This window comes from Carlito syrichta, unplaced genomic scaffold, assembly GCF_000164805.1.
Source record: "Carlito syrichta isolate Samal-C Ts95f unplaced genomic scaffold, Tarsius_syrichta-2.0.1 Scaffold113571, whole genome shotgun sequence".
NCBI lineage: Eukaryota > Metazoa > Chordata > Mammalia > Primates > Tarsiidae > Carlito > Carlito syrichta.
Window position 1 is genome coordinate 161132 of NW_007057667.1, and position 23876 is coordinate 185007.

The window sequence follows — 23876 nt, forward strand, 5'->3', positions numbered from 1 at the left end:
AGTTCTACCCACCTCTCCATCCCTCACTAAACCCCAGCAGCTGACTCTAGGGCTGGGTTGGTGGGGATGCCCAGACCTCATGTCGCCTCATCTGCTGTATTGGCTTTGTCCTAGAATTGATCTTTTGCCTTGATTTTTATGCCTATGTCTCAGATGAGTTAAACCCCTGACAAGAGTAAGTCTCCCTTCATTTCTCCCTCCTTTGAACTTCAGTCACTACATGGACTCTACCGTCTGTGGACTTATCTCCAGAGCGCCACCCAACCTAGCCCACAGACTCCCAACCACCTTAGTGCACTTAACAAAGTAGTTTTATGCTAATAATAATAGCTCCCATCAATTGTGTTCATGTATTTAACATTTTTTATTTTCTAAAATTTTATTTTTTATTTTTAACTTATTTAAACAAATTGTTTAGGTTTTTATTATATCTTCTTTACCAAGTATTTTACCAAAATTATCGTATTTAAATCTCAAATTAACCCTAATCAGAATATATTAATATTTGAACTTTTATATAAAGAAAGTAATGTTTAGAGAGATTAGGTAACTTGCCCAAGATCACATAGCTTATGAATTTTAATAATTCCTTTTCAAACCTGACCTAAAGTCCACCTTTTATACAAGAAAACTTTCCCAATTAATACTTAACTCCTTGGCTGATGCTTTCAATTTGGATTGCAAATTTAAGGACTTGCCGTTTCATGTGTTTCAACTGTTTGTGTCTCAGCCCTTAAACAGTCTCAAGGACAAGAGTCTTTTCAAAAACAAAATAACACTGATTCCTCCAAAAGACAGAGAATACATTCATAGGAAATGGTGTTGGCTGACTCACTCTACCTTCATGCACCCATAGAGTTCATTGGGAGGCAGAATGATATGGTGTTCAGAAGTATAGATTAACCCCTCTGGCGACCTTTTTGAGGTATGACTCAAGCACCATGATTAGAGACAGAGGATATCCCACCAGAAAAAGGTCCACAGCTTCTTACTCATGACAGCTCATATGAGAACAACACTTCATAGCTCACAAAGTAGCATTGGATCCTCATAACAAATCTTTGCAGTAGGCAGGAATCCCTATCACCATTTAAAGAAGATAAGATGAAAATTTCTAGCAATGAATAATTTGCTTAAAGTCATTCCTAAGAAAAGGCAGAATTAGTACTCAAACCCAAATCCCCTGGCTCACACCTAGTGCTCTCTCAGCCATGCCCCATGGCTGCCTCTTCTTCTGTGAAATAATTCAATGAGGCAGGCCCCAGACAAAAGAGAAAAATTAGCCTAAGACATTTCTATTTATAAAGATAAATAGATGCCAATAACTTCCAAATTCCCTAGCTAAAAATACTCTTTAAAAAACCGTGCTGGAACCTCGCATAACACAGCCCTGATAGAAAAATCGCATTATTCTGCAGCCTCCTAAATCTTTTCATCCTATCAAATGTGCGTCTCCCTTTTCCTTATTTCCCCTGGGTCACAGGACTCATACAGGCATGTCTAAATGACTGAGAGCACCAAGGATCTATAATAATTTAAATATACAAACATGAGACCTAATTTTAGGAAATGTGGGCATTCTGGGGTCTAAAGTGCTTCCAGTTTGGTTGCTAGGTTTGTGGCTTCTTAATTAGCAGGGATAGCTTAAAGGTTACCCAGAGCAATCAGCTCCTTCATCTGGAAGAAGAACTGGGGTGGTGAAAATAACACAAGCTATGAATTGCATTTGGAAACTGCATTTTGACTAACAGACAAAACTCTGTGTCTTTCCTGCTGAGTTCTAATAAAGGAATCTCGGTTACTGACCCCACCAGGGACAAAGAAAATCTGTTTCTTAATTGCAGAAAGGATGAGTCTCTGCTCACCTGTGAAGGGGCAGGCAGGTTATTCACACCAAAAAACACTCCTCACCTTCAAATTAGTCCTTGGCATTCTGTCTCTGGTCTTCATGACTTTGAAAAAGTTTTCTCCATTGACCCAAGGACAGCAATGACCTTCATGCGTTTTTACAATACTGAAGCCTGAGTGATAGTGGTGGGGACATGTGTATTAGCAGAGAAAGACTCTATACATAACCCTTACCTCTAGTTGTATAAAATCTTCCTGAAAGGGGCATCTAGTGAAGAGGAAGGGGAGTCCCCACAACAACATCCACTGCCGGCCTATTACTCCTACTCTGGGGAGTGCAAAGTCAGTCCAAAGGAGGATTCATTTAACACATTTTGTCAAACCCCTATTGTGTGCCAGGAACTGTCTTAGGTAGAACAAAAGCAGAAGGAAATCAGCCATGTTGTTGCCTTCATAGATGGCATTCCGTAACAGAAAAACCAGATAGGTACTTGAAAATAATATTATAGTGTTATTTATAAAATTATCTGAGAGTACAGAGGCAAGAGCTATCAGTTCCACCTGGGGCTGAGTAGAGGATTCAGAAAAACCCTCATGAAAGAGAGCTCACTTGAACTTTGTATTGAAGCGTGAAAATAAACACATTTTAGGCACAGAGTAACACAAGGAAAAGGCAGACCAAGCAAAGAAAAAGTATGAACAAATACAAAGAGATGCAGAGTATATGCATGGAGGATACTGACCACTTTGGAATAGCTTCAGTCAACGATGAGTTTTAAGCAGAAGCCTCTGTGTTTTTTGGAGAGGGGATTCTGATGGTGGTATGGGAACTGGGATAGAAAAAGCAAGAACCAGAGCCAGGAGTGACCACTTAGAAAACGACTTAATAGACTCGAGGGAGAAGGGAGGAATAAAGACCTGACCAGTACTAAGGTCACAGGGATGGGAGGAAGGAATGCCTGCCTCGTAAAGACACTGAACACTGTTGGATAGATTATTTAAAGTGATGTTTATAATGAACTGAATGTGAGGATGGTTTCAGAGTTGGCAGAGCACTTTTACCTTTATGGTCTGATGCCAATCATTCCCTAAACCCAGAAAGGTAAGCAGAGAAAGTATCTAATGATGCTTTATTATAAATGGAAATAATTCAGGTTTAGAAGCTGAAACTTTTAGAACTGAAACAAAAACCAGTAAGCCAGGTGTGATGGAGCATGCCTATAGTCCCATTTACTTGAGAAGTTAAAGTGGAAGGATTGCCTGAGCCCAGGAGGTTGGGGCTCTCATGAGCCACAATCATGCCACTGCACTCCAGCCTGGGTGACAGAGTGCAAAACTGACTCAAAAACAAACAAACCAACAACAACAAACAAGCAACAAAAAACAACGGAGGCAGGAGAAGGAGGGTAGTCCAGATCATGGGACGTAACTCCAGGACAACCAGCCTAAGACACATAGGCAGGAGTGTGGATGCCCAGGGGTGAGAGGATGCAGGAACATCAGGAGAACAGATGGCCGATCAGAAAAGGAGAAGGGAATTGACATCTCCCAGTCATTGCCATCAATATACACATATACTGTTGTGTTCCAACATTTGAATAAAAGAAAAGAGATTCTTTCTTGACTCCATCTTAGATGCCACCATTCCATTCCTTAAGAACATTAACTTTACTTGCTGTCCCCAAATCCTCTCTTCGCATTCTCTCATAAACCCACACTCCAACACACTCCATGGCAATTCTGGTCAAGATCATGAAAATGCCTCTGTTCCTAAGTCTAATGACTGGTTCTCAGCCTCCGTTTCACCTGAGCTATCTGAAGCTTTTAACACATTTGATCAGTTCCCCGTCCATTGCTGCATTGTCTTTGCTTGACTTCTAGGACCCCTCATTCTCGGGATTTACCTCGTTGATTCTTCCATCTCGGTCTTTGTGGGTTCCTTCTCTTCTATCGCCTCGTCATGCTGGAGTGACCCAGGGGTCAGACCTTGCCATCTCTCCCATTTATACTCAACTCCTTGATGATTTCAGTCACTTGGCTTTGAGTTTCTTCTACACCAAAGACTTATAAATTTAAACTTTATGTAACTTCAGTCCAGACCTCTCTCCCAAATTCTAGACTCATATATGCTACTTCCCATTCAACACCTCTTTTTGTTTTTCTAAATAAATATCTCAAACTCAACATATCAAAAACTAAACTCCTAATCCTCCTCTCTTCTCAAAATCTTGTTTTATCCTTGTATCTTTATCCTCTAAATCACTCAGTAACATTCCTGGAGTTATCTTTCCCTTCTCTTTCATACTTTATAATCTAGCAACAATTTCTGCTAATTATACCTTCAAATTGCATCCAGAAGCTAATGACTCCTCACCAGTTCCCTACTACCACCCTAAATTTATATTATTTCTGAACTAGATTACTGGATGTTATGGGTTGAATTGTGCTTCCGTCTCCCTTTCCTCTCTCTGCTTCCCCACCATATGTTAAAGTCCTAACCCCCAGTATATCAGAAGGTAACCTTATTTGGGAATAGAGTCATTGCAGATGCAATCAAGTTAAAAGGAGGCCATTTGGAAGGGACCTTAATTCAATATGACAGGTGTCCTCAAAAGAAAGGGAGAAGTTGGATACAGAGAAAGACATACATGGAAGAGAGACAATGTAAGAGACACACAGGAAGAGAGTGGCCATGTGAAGATAGAGGCAGAAACTGCAGTTATGCTGCCAAAAGCCAAGGAGTGCCTGGAGTTACCAGAAGCCAGAGATGCAAGGGAGGTTCTTCCCTAAAGACATTGGAAAGAATGTGGTCAGGCTGATACCTTGATTTCAGACATCTCACCTCCAGAATAGTGAAACAATACATTTCTATTATTTTAAGTCACCAAGTTTATAATACTTTGTTACAGCTGCTCTAATACACAGCAATAACATTTCTAAATCTCCTTGCTTCTACTCTTTCCATCTCTTAAATTTATTGCCAACAGAGCAGTCCAAAGAATCCTTTACATGTAAATCTTACCCAGACATTTCTCTACTCCAAATCCTAAATGATTCCCCATCTCACCCAGAAGAACATCAACATCCTCATCATTTAATGGTCTGTGTGGTTCTGGATGTTCTCTCTCCTGTAACCTCCAACCATCTTTTCCTAATCTCTCCCTCATGTACTCTGATCCAGCAACATTGCTCTTCTTCAAACATGTCAGGTATTCTCACAGCTTAGCTGTTTCTTCTGCCTGGAGTATTATTTTCCAAGATACTCACATTCTTCAATCTCTACTTCTTGATGCCTTACCCTGACCATCTTATGCCATGCTGCAACTGCCCTGCTCCACAAATCCTAATTTCCTCAATCCTGACCTATTTCTTCTTTTATTCCATAGTACTTATCTCCTAGCATGCTTTATTATTTTATTGTCATTTGCATTTAATTTTATTGTCTATCTTTACTCATTAGAGCATAACTTTCAGGAGGCAGAATTCTTTATGTTTCATTTGTTCACTGCTATTCCCATTTTAAGCATCTAGGGCAGGGCATAACATGTAGTTGGCGCTTAATAAGTATTTGTTGAAGTGTTAAATGAATGTCTTACTTCATTGTTTTGCTTACAGACAGTCCTACATTAAACATTGACAGAGGCAGTCATGTGATTTGTGTGAGCCTGTGTGTGTGTGTGTGTGTGTGTGTGTGTGTGTATACATATGTGTACATGGTCCTATATTGAAAAGACGCGAGTTCCAGTAAGATGACGATGGCATAGGTGAATTTGTGAGACTCTCTGAATGTGAGTTCCCAAAAAGACTCTTACTTTTCTTCCTGCAGCCCCCGGCCCACCACCAGGTGCACTGGTATGAGGCCCGGGACCTTCAGTCCCATGCAGGACCAGATATTGCGGCCCCTGGCTGCTGCTGCTCCACTATATGTGACTCCCACCTGCACGGGAGTCCCGGGTCTTGGCTCCCTCCCTGGCTACATTGCCTTGCCCAGCACCCAACACCAAGCTGCTGGTCACCCAGGAAGGCTCTGGGAGCCCGCCCCTCAGAGATACCGGTCCCAAATCTGGCTAAAGTACCCTGTGAAGGGACCCAGGGCCACCACCTGCCCTTTGGAGCTTTGGAGCTCTGAAGCCCTGGGCCCACCCTGGCTGAGGCACTCGGTGCACGACCCCAATCTTGTGTAAGGGAACAGAACCCTAAGCTTGTATAAGGTGCTGATCAGAGGCTTCTAGCTCCAGAGGAGGGAACACCCGACCCTCTCCTCCACCCCAGCCTGCTGGTGACACTCCAGATCCAGCACCCAGCTGTGCAGCTGATTCCCGGTGCCTCTTGCCCAGAGACCCAGATTAGTGGAGAGAAAAGATCCCCGAAAGTGAAACTGCTACCTCAGCCATTCTCCAGGCAGATTTGCATTGCCCTGCCCACCTATCAGAGCCTCCACCTCGGTTCCTAAGGTAACACTGTGAAACAGGAGACAAAGCCCCCCCATGCTGAACAGACAGAGACAACTAAGTTTCACAGACCTCCCAGGCAGCAGGCTAGCTGCCTGCAACAAAAACAAAAGGGAAAGGCTGGAGATCAGAGCTCAAGTGACTTTAGACACTCAGAAAAGATTCTAGAGCTAGTCTGATCTCTTATTTTTACTTTTGATTTTATCATTCTGACTGTATGTTTTGCTCACTTTTGTTCACTTTCAAACTTACACTATCTGTTTCATGATTTTATTGGCCTGACTCTGTGTAGCTACCAGTATTCTTTAGGGAATTTTTCTTCTGTGTATTTTTCACTTATCTCTGGCCTTGTGTCTCTTTTTCACCTGTTAGCTGGCATGTATGTCTGTTTCCTCTCACTCTTCTCTCTTTCGAACTTCCTATTGATGCCCCCTTCCTCCATTATTTTCCTCTTTTGTACCTCCTTTCAATCCAGGGACCAAACCTACATATCACTGCACAGACAGATTCTAAGGCAGTGGGAAATAGGTTCCAGTGTGCTCATACACCTGTTGGTGGATGCTGGAATCAGCATATAGATTCTGCATCACAGTTTTCCCCCTCAATTAAACCTCAAAACTGCAAAAAGCACAGCCTGCAGCCCACACTCCAACCTCAAAAGTGAACAAAGCCAGAGAAACCTCATAAGAAAGAACAGGAGATTATACAAGTGAAACAAAAGAAATCCCACCTTCCCTGAAAAACAGAATTAAAGAAGGGGAGGGAAAGGGGGAGAGAGAAAAAAATCTACACAAATGAAAAAACACCAAAAGAAGAATATGGGTCTCTCCCAGACCCCTAGGAGGGCAGACACTAAGAAAACTGACTTCGAAATGCAAACAATGAAGAACCCCCAGAATGACTGGCCTCAAATTGCAAACCTAAATATCAAGACATTAATGGAGAGATTAAAAAGAATTGAGGAGAGACAAGAAGAAACTAAGAAGGAACTGATATCTGAGATAACAGAAATAAAGAATGCTGTGAATGAAATAGATAACAAACTGATAAGCATGGAAAACAGAATTACCCAAGCAGAAGAAAGAATCTCAGAGCTTGAGGACCAATATATAGCACTAACCCAAACACAGAAAACAACTCAAAAAGACAGAACAAAACCTTCAACAGATGAGCGATTACTTCAAGAGACCGAACTTAAGAGTAATTGGCCTTTCTGAGGCAGAAACAGAGACAGAGACCACACTGGAGCAAACTTTCCATGAGATCATGCAAGAAAACTTCCCTTATCTAATCAGAGATGCAAAAATTCAAACACAAGAGATTCAGAGAACCCCTGCAAGACAACAAATGAGAAGACCAACTCCTAGACACATAATAATTCGCCTAAACAAAGTAGGCATAAAAGAAAAAATCCTAAAGGCAGCAAGAGAAAAAGGCCAGATCACCTACCATGGAAGACCAATCAGAATAGCAGCAGATTTATCTACAGAAACCCTGCAGGCTAGGAGAGCTTGGAGCCCTATCCTCAAAGTCCTAAAAGATAAACAATTTCAACCAAGAATAACCTACCCGGCCAAGCTAAGCTTCATCAGTGAGGGAGAATTAAAATCTTTCCCAGATATCCAATCCCTAAGAACTTATGCTGCCACCAAACCACCTCTACATGAAACACTTAAGAAAGTAGTAAACAGAAGAAAAGGAAAAAAAAAAAAAAACAGCGTTCCTCACAAGAGTACAGGGAAAAGAATAAAATACACATGAACCAACCCAAAAACCAAAAGAAAGACAAAAACCACGTGGAACAACAACAACTCTATAAGAGCTCTATGATAGGGATAAACTCTCACATTTCAATAATTAGCCTGAATGTGAATGGACTAAATGCACCACTGAAAAGACATAGAATGGCAAAATGGATAAAATATCACCAGGCAACAATATATTGCCTTCAAGAGACCCATGTCACTAGAAAGGACATGCACAGACTCAAAGTAAGAGGATGAGAAACAAATTTTCAGGCGAATGGAACAAAAAGAAAGGAGGAGTCGCGATCCTAATTTCAGACAAAATACCATTTAAGCTATCAAAAATTAAAAAAGATACAGAGGGCCACTACATAATGATAAAAGGTTCACTCCATCAACAGGAAATATCTATCCTAAACATATATGCACCTAACACAAGTGCGTCAACTTCCAAAGCAACTTCTAGGAAAACTAAAGAAAGATATTGACTCTAACACCATCATAACTGGGGACTTTAATACCCCACTCACAACCCTAGACAGATCATCAGGACAAAAAATCAGCAATGAGATCTGAAACCTCAATGTGACTCTTGACGAAATGGACTTAACTGATACCTATAGAACACTCCATTCAAAGACCACAGAATACACATTTGTCTCATCACAGCATGGAACGTATTCTAAGATCAACCACATAATTAGTCATAAATCAAGCATAAGTAAATTTAAAAGGACCGAAATTTTGCCATGCACCTTCTCAGACCACAGTGGAATAAAAATAAACATTAACACCAACAAGGTCCCCCCCCAAACCCACAAAGACATAGACACTAAATATCATGATGCTAAACAACTCCTGGGTCAATGATGAAATCAAAACAGAGATTAAAAGATACCTGGAAACAAATGAAAATGAGGAAACATCTTACCAAAATCTCTGGGATGTCATGAAAGCTGTAGTAAGAGGGGAATTTATATCCCTATAAACGCACATGAAGAAAATGGAAGGATCATAAATTAATAGCCTAACCAGCCACCTAAGGAAGCTGGAAAAGCAAGACCTAATTTCAGCAGAAGAATCCAGATCACCAAAATAAAAGCCCAAATCCAGGACATAGAAGACAAAAAGACAATACAAAAAATCAATGAAACAAAAAGCTGATTCTTTGAAAGGATAAACAAGATCGATGGTCCCCTAGCTAGACTGACCAAGAAAAAGAGAGAAAAAACTAAAATAAACACAATCAGAAACACAAAAGATGAAGTCACATCTGACCCTGAAGAAATACAAAAGATCATTAGAGACTACTATGTACATTTGTATGGAAACAAACTTGAAAACCTCAAGGAAATGGAGGACTTTCTGTCATCACACACCTGCCTAGGTTGAAACAAGAAGAAATTGAGACCCTAAATAGAACAATAACAATCAAGGAAATTGACTGCGTAATAAAGAAAACTACTTACAAAAAAAAGCCCTGGACCACATGACTTTCCAGCAGAATTCTACAAGACATTTAAGGAGGAGCTGATTCCAATCCTATTGAAGGTATTCCAGGGGATTGAGAAAGATAAATCCTCCCCAAATCATTTTATGAAGCTACCATCACATTGATACCCAAGCCAGGTAAAGGCCCAACAAAGAAAGAGAGCTACAGGCCAATATCTTTGATGAACATAGATGCTAAAATTCTCAACAAAATCCTAGCAAACCAGGTTCAACAACACATCTCAAAAATCATCCATCATGACCAAGTATGCTTAATCCCTGGGATGCAAGGCTAGTTCAACATTCGTAAAATCATAAATGTAATTAAATACATCAACAGATGTCAAAACAAAAACCAAGCCAGGCTCGGTGGCTCAGCCTGTAATCCCGCACCTTTGGGATGCTGAGGTGAGTGGATTACCTGAACCCACGGGTTCGAGACCCACCTGGACAACTGGACAAGACCTCATCTCCACAATAAATCAAAAATGAGCCAAGTGTGGTAGCATGTGCCTATAGTTCCAGCTACTCAGAAGCCTGAGGTGGAAGGATCGCCAGAGTCCAGCAGGTTGAGGCTGCGGTGGCTGGGAGCAGCCACTGCACTCCAGTCTGGGTGACAGAGTGAGGCTCCAACTCAAAAAAAAAAAAACCACATGATTATATCATTAGATGCAGAAAAAGTTTTTGATAAAATCCTGCATCCCTTCTTGATAAAAACTCTTGAACATCTAGGCATACGGGGTACATACCTCAAAATAGTAAAAGCCATCTATGAGAAACCCACAGCCAGCATACCCCTAAATAGACAAAAACTGGAACCATTTTCCCTGAAAACTGGAACAAGACAAGGATGCCCACTTTCACCCCTCCTGTTCAATATAGTATTGGAAATCCTAGCTAGAGCAGTCAGAGAAGAGAAGGCAATCAGGGGTATCCAAATAGGAAAAGAGGAAGTCAAGTTATCTCTCTTTGCAGATGGCATGATTGTGTACCTTGAAAACCCAGGAGAATCTGTCAAAAACCTCCTTAGACTGATAAAGACCTTTGGCAAAGTCTCAGGATATGAAATAAATGTGCAAAAGATAATCACATTTCTTTAAACCAATAATAAAAAGATAGAAACCCATATAAAAAGCAAAATTCCATTCACAATAACTACAAAAAAAATGAAATACCTTGGCATCTTCCTAACCAGAGATGTGAAAGACCTTTACAATGAAAACTACAAAATTCTGCTGAAAGAAATCAAAGATGACACAAACAAGTGGAAAAATATCCCATGCTCATGGATTGGAAGAATCAACATTGTGAAGATGTCCATCTTACCTAAGGCAATGTACAGATTCAACACAATACCTATCAAATTACTAGCAACATTTTTCTCAGACCTAGAAAAAACAATACAGGAATTCATATGGAAACACAAACGACCAAGAATCGACAGAACAATCCTCAGCAAAAAAAAACAAAGCAGGTGGTATCACATTATCAGACTTCAAACTTTACTATAAAGCTACAATCATCAAAACAACTTGGTATTGGTATAGTTCAATGGAATAGAATTGAGATTCCAGAAGTAAAACCTCAATTTCTCAACCAACTCATCTTCGACAAAGCCTCCACCACCTATCACTGGGGAGAGGAGAACCTATTCAGTAAATGGTGCTGGGAAAACTGGCTGAACACATCCAGAAGATTGAAACAGGACCCCTATGTATCCCCATACACAAAAATTAATTCTAAATGGATCAGAGAACTAAATGTAAAACCTCAAACCACAAGAACCTCAGAAAATGAAGGACATACCCTCATGGAAATTAGAACTGACATCCAATTCCTGAAGAAAACCCGAAACCCACAGACCCTAAGATAGACAAGTGGGACTTCATTAAACTGACAAGCTTCTGCAAAGCCAAAGAAACCAACAAGGGAGCAGGGAGACAGCCTACAGACTGGGAAAAAGTATTTGCCAACTCCAGGTCCAACAAAGGCTTAACATCTTGGATCTACAAGGAACTCAAATGTGCTGAAAAGAAAAAAAGAAACAACCCCACTATAAAATGGGCAAAAGATATGAACAGACACTTCTCAAAGAAGACATCCGAGCAGTCAACAGACACATGAAGAAATGTTCAACCTCACTAATCATCAGGGAGATGCAAATCAAAACCACACTGAGATACCACCTAACTCCAGTCAGAATGGCAATTATCAATAACTCAAAAAATGACAGTTGCTGGAGAGGGTGTGGTGAAAAGGGAACACTTCTACACTGTTGGTGGTAGTGTAAACTAGTGCCACCTCTGTGGAAAGCAGTGTGGCGATTCCTAAAAGCTCTAAATATCGACCTCCCATATGACCCTGCAATCTCCCTACTGGGAATATACTCTGAAGAACTCAAATCACTCTGTCAAAAAGATACCTGCACACAAATGTTTATCACAGCATTGTTCACAATAGCAAAAACCTGGAACCAACCATGCTGTACATCAAAAGAGGACTGGATTAAAAAATGTGGTACATATACACGATGGAATAATATACAGCCATAAAAAAGAACAAAATCATGAATTTTGCAGCAACCTGGATGGAACTAGAGTCTATAATACTGAGTGACCTCTCACAAAAACAAAGATCTGAGTATCACATGTTCTCAATCATATAGTGAACCTTGATCATCCAATGTACTACCATAAGAAAATGACTGACAGTGGTGGGAAACTATGGGGGGGGGAGAGGAAGGGAGATGGGACTAATGGTAGTAAACATCTGTCTGGGGATGGGGAGACACCTCTTATCAACAAGGGTGCCTGAACAAAGCATATTTGTATACCTAACCCTTAACTGTACCCCACAATATCATAATAAAAAATATTGACAAAAAAAAGAAAAGATGCAATTTGGAATTGGATTTTACTCTCAATTTTTAACTGGACAGCCTAAAGTGAGTCACATCAAATGCCTCAATTTCATAATTCATAATTCCTCATTCCATTGTAGAATGTATGCAAAAATTTCTACATGGCACAGTTATGAAAGCAATTTAGAAAATATGTGTAAAAGTGCTTTGGTAAACTAGAAAGCTGTAATTGGTAGTATTTTTTGCATTTTGAGATTTGTCTTTTTCTTTTTAGTTTTGCTTGTTGTCACCACTTTTTGATTATTTTTGAAATTTAGTTACACAGGAGAACATAATTTTGAAAAAACGGAATCTGGCTTGGCATTAGACCTGAGTCTTGACTTGTAGACTTGACATTATGTGCAGCAGTATTCAAAGCCCTTGCCATAAAAAGGGGCCATCAGGTGTCTGTAAAATGAGGCTAACTAAACTGTACAATACTAGCTTGTACTTCCCCTATTTTACCCCTGAAGTCTGTAGCATAATTTTCTTTACCTTCTTTTTCAATTTTTATTTTAGATTCGGGGCATACACATGTATGTTTGTTACATGGACATATTGTGTATTAGTGGGCATTGGGTTTCAGAGGTCCCATTCCCCAGATAGTAAACATTGTGCCCAATAGGTAATCGGTGTCTCCAGCATCTATTATTTCCATCTTTGTGACCATTTAGTGCCCACATATGAGTGAGAACGTGCAATATTTGGTTTTCTGTTTTTAAGTCAGTTCACTTAGGACGATAATGTCCAGTTCTATCTGTGTTGCTGCAAAGGACATAATTTCATTCTTTTTTATGGTTGTGTAGCATTCCATGGTGTATATATATATCTCATTTTCTTTATCCAGTCAGTTGTTGGTGGACACTTGACTCACTGGGAATGCACCTAAGCAAACTACCTTTAGTTGTACTTTTTACAATAGTTGTACTTTTAACTTACCTCCAAATGAGAAAACTTACCAGGTATTAAAGAGAAGAAAAATATAACACATAAGCAGAGGAAAATTAATCAGTAAGAAGAAACTCATAAATAACAGAGTTGATGGAATTAGCAATCAAGGGCATTAAAACAGCTATTCTGAATATGCTCTACATGAAGGGTTGGTAAATTTTCTACAAAGGGACAGATGGTATATGTAATTACATTTGAAAGCTACAAAGTCTTTATCAGAGCTACTCAATTTTGCCACTGCTGAGAATCAATCATTGATAAGTCATGAGCCAATAACTGGAAACAACCCAAACAATCATCAACCGGTGAATGAATAAACAACTGTGGTATATCCATACAATGTAGTACTACTCAACAATAAAATTAATAAATCACTTAAGTATACACCAAAAGGTTTGAATCTCAACAGTATCATGCTAAGTGAAAAAGAGCTAGTTTCAAAATGTTACACACTATATAATTGCCTTTATGTAGAATTTTAACAAAGGTAAAATTCTAGCAGGAAAAAGCATAATGGTGGATGCCAGTGATTAGGACTGACTGCAAAGAGGCATGAGGGAACATTTTGGAATGATGAAAATGTTCTACATTATGACTGTGATGATAGTTGCAAAACTGTCTAAATTTTTCAAAATTATCTAAACCATACAGTTAAAGAGTATATATTTACAAAGTAGATTTTAAAAGAATCAAATATAAAGATTTTGGAAATTAACCATTTAAGAACTGAAGTATAAAGTTGGACTTCATAGTTGGATTAAGAACACAATGAACACAGTTAAAGAGTAAATCAGTAAGCTAGAAAATAATGTAAGACGATTCTCCAAAACAAAAACAAAAACAAAAAAAAACAGACTAACATTCAAAGGGTGAAAAGCATGAAATAGTCGGGAAACGTACAGTGTAGATCTGAAAATTCCATCTTGTTTCACCTCATTAGAAAGTGAAAATAAAGAAAATAAAGAACAGAAAGTAATGCTGTAATTATGAGGCTATATCTTCTTTTATTACTTAGGTTAATGCCTTTAAATAACAAAAGACTTCACGAGAAAACTTAAAAGAGAAATACTAGTAGAACTGTTTTCAATATATGTAACTGTGGATTAGTGTTTAGAATAAAGAACAATCTCAAATCTTTAAGAAGAAAGCCAAATAATTCCATAAACAAGAAAATAAAATGAACAATTTACTGAATAAATAATAACAATGACAAATAAATATATGAGAATATGCTCATTTCACAAGGGGTGAGAAAAAAGACTAATTAAAAGTTACAATTTTTTCCTATTGAATTTATCAATAGTTTAAAAATGACATAAAATGATATCAAAAGTTCAATAGTTGAAGAGAATTTGAGAAAATTGCCTAATTAAAAACTACTTATGGAATACTAACTTTTAAGCTAAAACTTAGTATTTAGCAAAAATTAATATATAAAAATTTTATGATACATCAAGTTGACTTCTGGAAATTTTTCTTTTTTTATCTATAGAAATATAAGTTACAAGGGTGATTGCATATAACATTGAAAAGTTATAAACAACATAAACATCTGATGGAGAAATGTTTAACATCATTGTATGGAATGCTATTCAGATGAAAGCAAATAACTGGGGTAGACCACCAAGTAGTGACATGGAAAGATCTTCGAGATATATTGTCAAATATAAAAATTACACATACAGATATTTTACAAACATACAGTTACAGTTTAAAATGTGTGTGTAAATGTGTGCATTTGCATATTAATGTGGGGGGAAGTCTGGAAGAACATGCACAAAAATGTTCAAATGGTAATAGGGAGTAGAGGAGAAATAGAGAACTTTCACATGTTCCATTTGCTAATTAGTAATTCTTCTATCTATGAGGTTCTAGGTAAACATGATCTTACAGGAAACAATGGCAAAGGAAATCTAAAGTACCAAATAATTAGTAGAGCAAATCATATTTCTGATAAATGGTGTTGTCTAACTGACTAGAGCCCGAGGCCTAAAAATGGATTTGTAAGACTTCTTCTCCTTCCTAAGCCCAAACCTTAAATTTCCAGTTAGCCACAAAAGATAGGAGGCCAAAGAGATGAAAGTGTCTGAAAATACTGAAAGAATTAAAGAGGGGGAGCTCTTTTTCTTCCTTTGTTTGCAGTCTTGACTCTATTACTTGAAGACCACTTGGAAAAAGAAAACAGAGAGAGAGAGAGAGAGAGAGAGAGAGAGAGAGCATAGACGCCTTCAAGCTAAAGTCAGCTGAAGCAAGAAATAAAGAAGAAAGTCATGTTTCTGACCTCATAGTATCTGTTCCCAGGAGTAGAGGTGCTCTAGGTACAATCTTAAAATCAGATTAGTATTTCTCCATTTTGGGAGAGGAATAAGAAGGGAAGTGTGTAAAACTTTCCCTTGGGGAAGGAGAGTGACTAAGAACTTGTTCTCTCCCTCGATTATCTGTTCCCTCACAGGACTGGCCACTTAATTTCCAGAGCCCTGGCAAGTTGAAAATGCAGGGACTTTTGCTCAGATATTAAGAATTTCAAGATGGCAACAGCAGAGCCCAGAGCGCTACTGAGTGCTAGACCTTGTGATACTACACAGGTTGCATACTCATGATGGTAGTGCCGTTTTGCTTTGTTTTGTTTTAGAAAACAACAACGTCCACCACAACATTGTGCTCTACAGGCAAGATTGGTCAACAGAAATGTGGCTGGAGGAAAGAAATCAAGACCATAATGGAAATATCTGCTCCATAACTCTGCAAACAAAAGTTACTTTTACTTCTATGTATTTGTATCAGTCAGGGGCTCAGCAGGAACAACAGAATCCTCAAAAGGGAGTGGTTTAAAAATTCTTAGTGAAGGAACTTTTATGCAAAAGTATGAAAGAGTTAAGTGTAAGTAGGAAGCCATTACCATTCTTAGTCCTGAAAGAGCAAAGAGAAGCACCGTCATAGAACTCAGGGACACCATTTGCAACTACAAGAGAAGACCAAGGAAATAAGCAACTCCTTAAGTAAAGAAAGAAGACTCTGTCAAGCAGAGAACCTGGGGAGGAAAGTCAGCAGAAAAATATTTGAACCTCTCTCTCCTCCTGTTCTCATTGGCCTGTGCTTCCTACTGGTGAGGAAGGAAGAGGGCAAGGGAACTGGTCAATGTTAGCCATAAAGGTCTTCCTTCAGGAGACAAAAGAGGATAGAAAAAAGATCTGGAGGGACAAATGGGAAATGCCCATCATGTGTCCCCTTGGAACCAATGAGACAGGGCAGAGGCTTCTGGAGAGAGCCAAAAAGGAATATCAAGGTAATTTTTAGGTCATATTAGTCACAAATATACAACATATTTCTACCTCAATTACACCAAGGTAGACTTTCTTACACCAAGGTAGGATTTTCACCTTAGCTCACTATGAGGGTCATACAGCGAGAACCAAATGACACAAGCGGCCAAACAATAAACCAGAAATGTAAAAATATCTCAGAATTCAGCAGTACAAATGCTTTCCCAGAAAAAAGGAAGTCAGAACCTAGAATATTAAAAATGTGATGAGAAGGAATAGTGCCCTGGGAACACCCACTTGAGAAAATGCGAATTTAGGGGATCTCTTGGCGAATATGACCTCTTTAAGGAGTGTTTAAGATGGAAGGATGGTAGAGATTCCCAGTAGGTGATTTCAGAGAACAGTCAATTAAGTAATTCCAGGGGCTTGAGATCACTCTGCATCCCATAAACACTGTCAATGTTCCCCTATGTTGGTAACAGTCTGTGCTGAAAAATCTAAAGCAATTAGTTTTGTCATCCCAGGTTTCTGAGCACCTACTTCAATCAGATGAAAAGGTTAAAACAAAAGCTACATATGCCCTGTTGTCACTATGAGGGCACCTCTGTGCTTGATGGAAGCATTCGTTGAGGGCAATTCACTCAAGACTTGGGGGATCAGGTAGCCAACATGGTCATTTGAGAATCTCAAAAACAGCAATTGCCCAAAGAACTGGGAACAGGAACATTTGAAATCAATATTGCTTGAAAAATAAAGTCCAGCTCATTGTGTTCCTATTTTAATTTTTCTTTGCCTCTGCCTTAGCCAGGAAACAATAATGATAGTTGAAAAACGTTTATTTACTCATTCTTTCCTTCATGGTATTTTGTTTTGTTGCATTCATTTTCCTGCCTTTTCATCACTGGTTATATGTGGTACATTTTTATAACAAAAATCAAGAGAAAACATTTCACTGTAATGTCATCTCTGGCTGTGTGACCTCAGGGAAGCCAACTGACAGAAAAATAATCCTTGATAACTGAAATAAATTTTAACATCATCTTCAAACCCTTGCTGCATTGATGAGACATAGACAGAGAAGATGCCAATGTCTCCAAGCAAGTAAGGGTAAGAGTTAGTTCACTAGACCTACCCACCTGCCTTCAGTGATTGCTCAGTTTAGTTTATTTCAGTCCAATTCAACTCAATATGTTCAATTCAATTAACATCTAAGACGTGGCAGCCACATGGAGGGCACTCTTTTAATTGGCATTAGAAATTTAATGATGAATTTAACAGTTTCTATCAAAGCAGAATTTTTTAAAACTGTAGCGTTTAACATCAGAATCATTTCAAATCTTAACTCTTAAGAGCTGTGAGATGTTTGGAAAATTATTGCATCCTTCTTACTTTCATTGTCACACTTGTAAAATGGAAATTATACCACTTAATTCACACCATTGTAAGAATTTAATAAAATAATGGATGTAAAATGCCAGTACAATGCTAAAATGTTTTTTTTTTTTCTAATCCCATTTTCCTCCTTAAAAGCTTCCAGGTTATTCTTTCTCCATATTCCCATAGTACTTTGTAATATCTCAATTACAATATTTATAAAACTTTTCTGTAGTTATCTGTTTCTTTTTGTCAATAGACTTGTAGTACTTTAAGGGAAGAACCACACATTATTTAGCACTGGTGCTCAAAAGTGATAAGATATGTGAAAGTACTTCATTAACTCTAAAGCAACTGTGATGGTTAGTTTCATGTATCAGCTTGGCTGGATTATACTACCTAGGTATTTCATTAAACTGCAATCTGGGCATTGCTGTGAAGTTATTTTATAGAAGGTATTAATATCTACAATCAATTGACCTTAAGTAAAGAAGATTATCCTCCATAACCTCATTGGGTCTCATCCAATCAGTTGAAAAGCTGTAAGAGGAAAATTGAAGTTTCCCAAAAGTAAGCTGTGGTGTCAGCACTTGCCAAAGAGTTTTCAGCCAGTAGGCCTGCCCTACAGATTTAAAATTTGCCAGCTCCACAATCCTAAACTAATTCCTTGAAATAAATTGCTTTAGATATATTTTAGATATAGATACTATAGACATAGACACCACAGACTGGGTAGCTTATAAACACAGAAGTTTATTTCTCACAGTTCTGGAAGCTAAGAAGGCCAAGATCAGAGTGCTGGTATATTTGGTGTCTTGCTGAGGGCCCACTCCTTATCGATGGTGATCTCACTGTAACCTCCCATGGTGGTAAGGGTGAGTAAGGGCCTCTTTAATGAGGGCACTAATGCCATTCACGAGAGTTCTACTCTCATAATCTAATCACTCCCTAAAAGACCTGCCTCCTAATACTATAACCTTTAGGGTTAGGATTTCATACTATGAGATTTAGGGAGAAAGGGACATAAACATTCAGACAACAGCAGCTATAATTCCTCTAAATTTTAAAATTTCCTGAACTTATTTTGAGTTTAGTCTTCTCTTACTCCTCATTACTGTTCAGTAAATTTTGTCAAGACATTCATTGCATTCTTTCTACTCTCAATTCTGCCATGAACTATAGGTATGAATTTTGGAAAGTTATTTAAACGTTCAAAGTCTTGGTTTCTTTATTTGTCAAATAAAATATAAATGGAATTATGTAGATAAAGTATTTTCACAATTTCTGGAATGTAATAGGTACTCAATAATGTTAGCTTATTTTATTATTGTTATTTTTTCATTATTATTGTTGTTGTGGTTCTGAGACCATGGAGGGAGTTCACGGTGTCATCTTAATGACTCAGATTTCAGATTTCTTTTGTTCCTGGCCTCATTTATTGTAAAGAATGCCAGGAACAAAAGACTTGAGAAGTGAGTTTTGGCACTCGCTCCAAAAACTTTTTGACCCTCGGGTAGACACTTAATGTTCCTCTAGCTCAATTCTTCAATGGGGTGATTGCTTGTCCCATTCTTTTTTATTATTCTGAGGTTCAAATAAGTCACCATAAAAGTACACCAGAAATGCACACACACATGCAAAAACAATGGATACTTAAGACTGATGTGTTGAATAAATGAGTGGTCGTATAAATGACTGCTGATAGAAAAAGACTTTTACAAAGTAAAAATAATATGCCACTTCATGATAGAAAACAAGGCATTCACTCTGCCCAAATTACCCTCTAATACAATATATATTCCTTTCCTTAGATAGAATGCTCTTATAGTATATACATATTATAATGCATATCATGAAATTTGAAGTAGAGAGTTCATAAGCAGATATGCAAAAGTAGATGCAAAACCACACAATGACACAATGTCATGTTTATTTACATTGATGCTGCAACTAAACACCCCAGGAGGAGAATATGAAACAATGTAGTTGAAAATAAGCATTTGAAGAGAAAATGATGCATTTTACCAAATGAGAAAAAATGGTTTGCTCTGTGATAGCTTTTTCACACAGACGACAGCCTATATAGAGAGAAACGGCATAGAAAATACAATCATATAGGGAGAAAATGAAAATGGTAATTATCATTTACAAAATCAAGCGTAGTCATATTCAGTCTCCTCTCTGCTATTTTAAATAAAATTTGCATGTGCACACTGTGTCACCCAAACTGAAAAAGCAATCAGTAGAGCTGTAAATTAGGCAGTCAAATTCTATAGCGTCACAGGCCAAAATACACGATTAGAAGTATGGTAAACCTAGAGAGTAAGGCAGGTAGACAACTCTGGGACAGGCCAAGGTAAGCAGTACAGCAACTCAGCCAGTGGATATCCTGCGTAAATATGCAAGAGCAATTGGATCCAAGCACACAACATTGGAGAAGGACAGCAAGACATTCATAAAACATATGAGGTTGAAGGAGGCGGGATTACGGGAGTGGGGAGATGAAGTAGGGGGTTGATGGTCGGAGGGTGAAGGGAGAAGATAGAGAGAAGTCAGTGTAAGTTTGGGAAGGTATCTCCTAGGACTCCTAGAACAGGATCCCAGTTTCTTTCCTGGATTGAGAGATCAGACATTTCTTTAGCTACCTGTTCCTATTGCTCTTTTCCTCCAAAGCATTTGTTCTCAGCCATTTACTGCTCTCACTCTATGTACTCCCCTGGTAATCTCACCTTCTTCCATGGCTTCAACCATCACCTACATGTTGATTGCTCACAAAACTACGGTTGGGGTCCAGATCGACTCCTGAAAAACATACCCATCGAATTGCCTACCAGACATTTCCACTGGTATGCTCTGCAGTGCTGTTAACCATGTTGCTCCAATAAGTTCTGCATAAGTTGTGTTCTTCCTCCTTTTACTCCTCTTGCATTTTCTGTCTCTAGTTGGACAACATCATCCACCTAGTTACTCAAGTCTGAGTCAATTCTATTTCATTTCCTTTGCCACTCTGCTTCCCCCACATGTCCACTAGGCCACTTCATCTATTGGGACATTTCTGTGATAATACTTAATGCATTGACCTATAGTTATTTGTTTGTATGTTTTTATTTCTCATGGTCTATGACCTTTTCAAAAAGAAAGAGGTAATCATATAACAAGAATTTAATAGGCGATTGCTAAATACATCCCAAAATTTTACTGGGATACTTACATGGTTCAGAAATGAATTGATTGAGACTGAGTTGACCTGTGTGATCTCTGATGCAGAATAGTTAGGGTTTCAGGATACCATTTCTGTCATCATTCCATTTATCTACTTGACAACAGAGAACAAGGTTGTGAAACCTGCCTTTCTGAGGGCCTCATCCACCAGATCCATCCCACTCCTATGTACCAATAAACCTGTGGCAGCACCCATGGAGTAAATGATAGCCCCAAGCAGTTTGGCCCTATTCAAACCCCTAAAAAACATAAAACTTCAAGGGGAATGGGAGACCCAAGGAGTGTTTTGCTAATCCAGAGATGGTTGGCTAAAAAAGATACAGCTATAGTGTTTACTTGTGCAATGTTATTTTTCTTTAAAATACATTAAACTGAGTAAACATATAGAGTGGTGGTAAAGATTTGTACTTCTATTAAGATGTAAATTTGTTGTTTAATCCAAGATACATAATCTCATTTTCTTCTACCTCAATATCACAATCCAATAAAAGGAATAATTTAGGCATATGTAATCCAGTATTTTCTCCAGTTGGTTTACTCTCTTCTGTGGATACAAAACTATGACCAGCATCAACCTTGAACTAAACTACAGCTCTTTTAAGAACTAGAAGCAGAGATATGAGGATATTGAGAAAATGCTCGTCTGCATTACAATGTGTATATTCTATAAGAGCTTTCTTTCCAAGGAAAGGAATATATATTACAAATAGAAGATATTTGATTGGGTCAAAAATGAACCTCTCAACTCTAAGAACTAGCGTTTCTCAAAGGTTGAAAGGGGTTTACCCAAGCCAACTTCAGTTTTACGGTCTCATAGTGTGTTAAAAAGTAAACAAAACAAGATTACAAAAATTGTGATGTATTCATATTCAACATTTCAAATTTTTAACACTATTCATGTATCTGTATGTAAAGCAGCATGTGAGCATATGTTTGGAGAACCTGACATCTGAGCCAAAGCACCCCTCTTCTCCCTCTTCCTCAGCTCACTCCAAGAAGCTCTGCCAAAGATTATTGCATCTTTTTAAAGAGCAAGAGTCTAGTCCTCTTTTTCCTCCTTATTTATCAACTTATTGGAGTCTTTTTTTTTTTTTTTTTTTGAGTCAGAGTCTCACTCTGTCGCCCAGGCTGGAATGCAGTGGCATGCTCATGGCCACCGCAGCCTCGACCTGCTGGGCTCAGGCAATCCTTCTGCCTCAGCCTTCCAAGCAGCTGGAGCTATAAGCATGTGCCACCACACCTGTCTAATTTATTATTATTATTATTATTTATTATAGAGATGAGTTCTCGCCAAGTCGCCCAGGCAAGTCTCAAACCCTTGGACTCAGGCAATCCTCTCATCTCCGCTTCCCAAAGTGCTGAGATTACAGGCATGAGCCACCATGGCCAGCAGTGAAGTCTTTTAATGTTTAAAAAAAAAAAGAAAGAAAGAAAGAAACGAAAATGCATGTCATTTATTTGTCATGTGAAATTTTTTTGTTACAAATTGCTATAACAGTCATCCAGTACATCCTGAAACCTAGCTACCTCCAGAGAGCTTTAAGAAGTTTTAAAATTGGGGCCATTTTCCTTTTGTCTCTCATATCCTTGAATGCAAGAATGCATTCAAAATTTCCTCTCCTGGCTATGATAGAGTATAACACAAAAATCTAATCCTTCCAACAATAACAATAATAAAAACCAGACACAATTTTTCAAAAATAGAAAAAGAAAACAAAATTAAAAATCCTCTTTTAAAGTATCAGCGAACTGGCAAATCAGCCAGAACCACTGAGCATAATGCCTAGGGAGAAGGAGAGCTCATTGAGATAAGCTCGACTTTCTGTCTGCATCTTTTGCCCTTGGAGTATTTGCTATATTTGGACTCAAAATCAAAAGCTGAATAGCTAGGCAGAGGACAGCTGCTGAGAGACAGAGAGGCAGCAGTTTTCAGAAATTTTATGAAGTTGTGTAGATTAAAATGTGAGCTCTTGGCTGGCAAGGTGTCCAAACTTGAGAAGCCAAATTCTCTAAGAGAAGGGAGATTCAGGGAAGGGGTTCTGCACTGATCATCAGTTTTTCCCCTAAGGAATTTGATGGTTCTTAAACTACCTAGAACAGGAGACCAATAAGTTATACAGAACGTGATTAAAAGTCATCGCAGAGTTTGGAGGAGTCTCATGGTACTTTGGAAATGAAAAGTGGAGTTCAGGACTTGCTCTTGACTGGAGACCCACTTGCAAACAGCACAGACTCTCATTTAGAATCCCTGGGGTGTACTTTCTAGGAGTGGAAGTGAACTAGAGATTGATTACACATTAAAAGATTGAAATGACTTGGTGGATTTCTATTTCCACCTATGATGTGAAAATTGAACACTGTGTTGCTTTCACCCTAACAATGAGAAAAGACTAAAGAAACTAGGAAATCACAACTTTTGCAAGCCCATTGGGGAGTTAAGGTACCAGAGCAACTAAGTTGCCGGAATCCCAAGGGAAGATAGATTCCTCCAAAAATAATGGGATGTGTGGTCTGAGTCCACTGGGACAGAGCATGAAAAAACAGGCTGAATTGTTGGAGGTCAAGTATGGACTAACACATCTGTGTGAAACAGCTAGTGGCCACACAGACACAGTAGGACTTCACACTCACT